Genomic DNA, 5,804 nt, shown 5'->3' on the forward strand with positions numbered 1-5,804 from the left:
TGAATTCAACATGTATTCTATTTCTTAGCTAGCAATTTGGAATGTATCCATGCAAGTGACAAATGTATAAAGTGCTTCACACTAACAACATGGAGTGCACTAATTAATGTCTATATATGAATTGCAAAAGCAATCCATTGCCTGTATTTCAAATCGCTCTCACTCTATGGATCGATAATATGAAATAAACACATGCACATGCTAGAATTCAATAGAGTATGGGTGTCTGATAGACCGATTTTTGTCCCTGTTCAATTTGCAAAATTCATGATCTCATCCAAAAATAATAATGCCATTTATATTTTTAATTTAATGCGTAGAACCGCCTTTTACATGTATATGCACTATGCCTCGGCCCGTTCTCACAAACGCGCTATATATCTCTCTATCTAACGCATAAGTGGACACACTTTATATGCATCAACATTTCTCTTTCACATATGCTCACAATCTCTCTCGGGGTGTCGGGGTGTCTCGCGCACATGCTCTCTCTCTCTCTCTCTCTCTCTATATATATATATATATATATATATATATATATATCTGACTACTATGTACCATTCTTTTCACTAATCTCAGTTGGAAAACACTATTTCTCTCACATGCATATATACACACGCATGGTCTCTACTAGCCCTCTATATGCACACATATGTTCCTACGTGTCTCCTGCACGCACATTATCTTTAGGCCTCTCTCGCACACATTGCCCCCGACCCCCCCCCAGACACACCTCTCTCTTAGTAGTTGGCAGATATGATTCCATCATATCATTCGGTAGGATATCCCTGACTGTTAGGCTGGATGGTAATACGAGGCAAAGTTTTACCCTAGTTTGGACCCTTGCAGTTGAGGAAAAAGCCTACTCTTGGTACTGTATATTAGTGATAGGGGTGTGTACAAAGTACACGTGAATACCAGGCATTGTGTGTGTGTATACTATTGAGGAACTAGCCCCCAAGCTTCTATAACATACTCGGGGCCTAGGGTTACAAAACGTATATAGTCGGCTTATCACCAGTGGGGATAGAGTCCTCCACGACTCTGGTAGCTTCGTGTTGTACGCCGAGTCCTCCACATGGGTCTTCGTATAATGCATCTTGGTCCAACCTATGTGGCACAGGATGGAACTGACCCATGAGTCCTCATGTTGACCCACCACAACTAGAAATGATGTGCCCACCACACCACACACGCAATCGGCCACTAAGAAAATAAGCATATACAATAGTACAATGTTATACATGAAAGTTAATTGCATGGTGCATCCAAAAAATATTTATTCTGCATTGTGAATGTTTATATATTCTCCTACAATATTAGTCACGGGAAAGAGAAACGAAGGGCATATCTCTCCTTGTCTCCACCGGACGCCCCCTCTTTCTACACCACTTTCACGTACGCACACAAACTATCTCTCGACCCTCTAAAAGTATGCATGCCCACGACACACTCATGCATGACGGTCACTGTATTTCAAGCTAAAGCACTATACAGTCACTGGACTTCAGAATATGCTCATTACGGTCACCGTATACATTCTCGTGGTGATCAAACGGTATCTAGCTCACGATACGTCTTCGTATTTTCTTGATGACACTGACGGACTTTGCATTTGATGCGTGCTCTGTATTTTGTTGACGACACTTACGGTCATTGTATTTAAAGAGAAAGCATGGTATGGTCACTGGACTTCATAATAAGCTCATCTCACCACATACATTTTGTCGTGCTAACCAACATGTGGTTGGATGGTTAGGAGGAGAGTGGTTTATCGAGCCCACCAGGGTTAAAGTCCCGGTGCTCGCATTTATCCTGGGTTAATTTTAGTATTTTCTGGCGATGTGCGTTCAGTGGGAGAAGACGTTCCACTCGACTACGAGGCACCTATGGTGACTTTATAAAATCTCAAGATCATATGCTGGCTCACTCTCTCGAAGGTGCTCATAGGGGTACGGTATGCGTGTGTGCGCTTATAGCAGTGAGTGCTTGCGCGTATATATGAGCCCTTGTGTCTGTACCATGTTAAAAAAATACATGTCATGATTATATGGTCACTGGCTCACCCGTACAACTCCGTATTTTGTTGATGACACAATCAATTGACCAGTCAAATGTTCCACGTGGCGCAACTAGTGTTGCACCATCGGGGCGCGTAACTATGGGGCTCACCTTTCAGCCCGTATATGAAAGAAAGAAATGGTAGTTTGAGTTTGTGCTATGTTAATAAAATACATTTTAGGGTGATCATATAGTCACTGGCTCACCATACAGCTCCGTAATTTGTTGATGACACGATCAATTGACCAATCAAACGGTCCACATTCAGCAGCGCACATTACCATAGGGCCCACCCGTTAGTGCATATATGAAGGACAGAAATGGTAATAAATTAGTGGTCAATGGGTATTCGAAGTCGTGAGACCTCTGGTTGGCAGTCGCCGGTGGTGGGGGAGGCGCGGTGATTGGGCGGTGGCGTGGGGATCACCGGAGAAAAAGCTTGGCGCGGGGGGGCCTAGAGGGATGGCCGGTGTGACGGTGGGGAGTGTTTTCGGGGCGGGCAGGGCGGCGTGGCGGCACGGGCCGGCCACGGGCGGTAGGGGCCGGCGGTTCGGCCGGTGGTGGCTGGCGGCTGAGGAGGGTGGAGTTTGAAGATAAACTGCAGGCCCTTGATTTCGTATCCAACGGCTGGAAAATCTAATGATCGGAGATGATAAAGTCAGTTGACTGACGTATAGCCCCACCCCGCACATACACATGCATGCACGCAACACTCGCACGCATGCAGGCGTGCAACAATGATACGTACACATAACGAACACATGCACGCACGTAGGCGTGCAACACTGACACGTACACATGCACTCACGAACACACACATGTAAGCACACATGCATGCAACACTGAAACGTACCCTTGCACGCACGTAACACTCGCACGCCTGCATGAACACAACACACGACGCAAAAAGAACACCCGCTCAACCTATATGTGCATGCACCCTTTGTTAAGGACATGGATTGTTATGGGTATTAATCAATCTTATCTGTGATAAGCGAAACATTGATGTTTGCAGCGGTCTTTATGAATCACAATGTATCGAACGGGATATAACCATAGTAGGCTTATCTACATGAAATAGATGACGTCACACTCAATGAACAATCATCGGTTTATGAAATGCCCGCTTCTGACCGCCCTAGCCCGCCAAAAGTTCCTCTGCTGTGCGCTGCTTGCATTGGGTCACTAACATGTAGACCATGTACCCAAAGAGCCCACACATCAGTGGAAGAACAGAGCGGTGTCATACGTCAGAGTCAAGGACGCCACTCACTGCAAGCCCAGCTGAACACGCCTCCTTACCGCATTCAAACGCCTCCACGAAACCCGCCAGTGTGGAAGCCGAGAAACCCACTCTGGACACACGTCCATTCATGACCGGGCCGGCATTAAACGCAATGCCGTTCGAGCTCCTCCCGTCCATCGTCTATTTAATCTCCTTTTTAAACGAGGCCAAATGCCGGCCAAGAATAGCACACCTCCGCCGCTCCCCTATCTCCTCCTTTACCATTTTGTCTACTCTTACAACGGCTTACGAAGAGTAGTTATCCCGCATCCAAGCCGGCTGGGTGGCCCGCCGAGCCCGCCGGATATGAGCTATGCAGCTCGCTGATCCACCTCCCTCCCCTTGCCCGACGGAGCCAGTTGCCGCCCAAGCCAGCGCGCGGTTCAGCAACTCGCCGCTCCAGGCCAGCTCGACGAGGAGCGGCGCACGAGCATCGTTGCTGCCGTCCATGCTGCCACCTCGTACCGCGCCTCCCATGTCTGCGACCGCGTGTCCCATTTCTGTGGCCGAGACTCCCATGCCGGCGGTCGCACCATGCAAGCAGCGACAGAAGCCAGGTGCGCAAAGAGCGACGAGTCAGTGGCCAGCGCCTCCGCGTCCGCCACCATCATCGAGGAGAAGTAGAACACGGGAGGCCGCCGCCACTTGGGTCCCATGAAGGCCACCGCGGAGGCGACGCCGGCGTACACAACAGGTGTCTTGCCAGATCCTTTTGTTGCGTGGACCTTCGTCGACCCCGCGTGGGCTCCATGGAAGCGGGGAAGCCCCCTTCCACCATCATCTTCGGCATCAACCAATGATATCAGTTGGGCAGTGGGGAAGTGAGTCGTCCTTTGCGCTAAAGCATATACCTCCGGGGCTCCCGGTAGTCCGGTGATCATGCTGCTGGACATGAGGAACACAAATGGATCGGCGGGCGACCATTTAGGCCAGGTAATATATACATGTGATGTCCAGAACTAGCACCGCATAGTTCATTTGAATGTAATGAAATGCGTCATGTTTGTATGAAAATCCGGTATTTTATATGATTTCTGTCATTGTTTATATGAAATATCGCCGTGTTTGCATGAATTTCGTCTGGTTGGTTGAGTTGCTGTCATAATGTGTGCGGCTATGGTTGGATGGCGTAATTTGCGGGTCGCCGGTCAGTCTACGGGCGGCTCGGGCGGCGTGGTGGGACAAAAAAAACAAAGCTTGTGCGAGCTCGTCTCCTACGTGTGCGCTGGAGGATGCATGAGCACCCGAGCCATTCCTCGTTCATCGGTGGCAAAGGCACTGGTGGACAAAAGGGTCGCCAATATTTTGGCTACCCCGGGCAAGATCCAAACAGCCCCTCCCAGTGGATTCAAATCCCTTGTTCGTCGTGAAATTTTGCCATGTGTTGTTTTCATGGACTAGCAAGATGCCCGTGCATTGCACAGAACATCAAGATGCATTTTTTTACAAAACACCAGTTGTGATTGACCCATGTAGGAGTAATCCCATTTGTAAAAACTAATGATATCTCGAGAATTTTATCGGGAAAATGGTATCTCGAGAATTTTATCGGACTCCCTTTTTGTATACAAGGCCACAAACCCATATTATAGGTACCAAGGCAAAAATTAATGTCTTCTAAGTCAATGTTGCAAGCCACCTTGTTTCCTTGTTTACCGTGTAAATTAATGTGTATTCTTCTCTTTCATGCACATCAAGGCAATCCTCACACTCCCGCATGCACGCAAGGGATAATTAATGTCCTCCTTTGCTAGTACTATGAGGCAAACACCATTAATATTGCATCGATTAGTGTTAGTGTCCTTGTATATCTGCAAATTGTAATTTTGATAGTGGCCTTGTATATAAAAATGGAGGGAGAAAGATGGGAGATAAGGTGAGGAGGAGTGGGGCGTGGTGATAACTGGTGGTAGGACTGGGCGGAGGCATGGGGATGGACGACGCATTATGTCTAGGTTTGTATCTCTCTCACACACATCCACATAGGTGGGGACGTGCATGAAGAGAAGAGGTGCACGCACGGCGCACGTACTCCCGTCTCTTTCCGAACCACACCCGCGTGGGTACACAGTGGAGCTCATTTCTGTACGAAAAGGCAGCCCACGTGGTAATTTGACATGTGTACTGGTTGTCCACTTGATGGAGGGAGGATCGTCTACCACGGGTGAACAAACAAATTGCGACTTGATGCGTTATGTTAAAAAAGAGGCAAACCATGTGGGTTCTACCTTAGAGGTAAGGCTCTATACACTGGAGTACTTTTGATGTGTCCCGTCAACTCACAGAACAAGGAGAAGCTTGCTTAGTACGCCGTCTCCCCCGCCCACGGGAGCGGTGGCTCACAGGATGAGGTGAAGCTTGCTTACTAGTACTATACGCCTTACGCTTGCTCCCTCGCCCATGCGCGCGGTGGCTTGCAGGACGAGGAGAAAATTTTACTACTCCCTCCGTTTACTCC

Source organism: Triticum dicoccoides, chromosome 5B (assembly GCF_002162155.2).
Source record: "Triticum dicoccoides isolate Atlit2015 ecotype Zavitan chromosome 5B, WEW_v2.0, whole genome shotgun sequence".
Lineage (NCBI taxonomy): Eukaryota > Viridiplantae > Streptophyta > Magnoliopsida > Poales > Poaceae > Triticum > Triticum dicoccoides.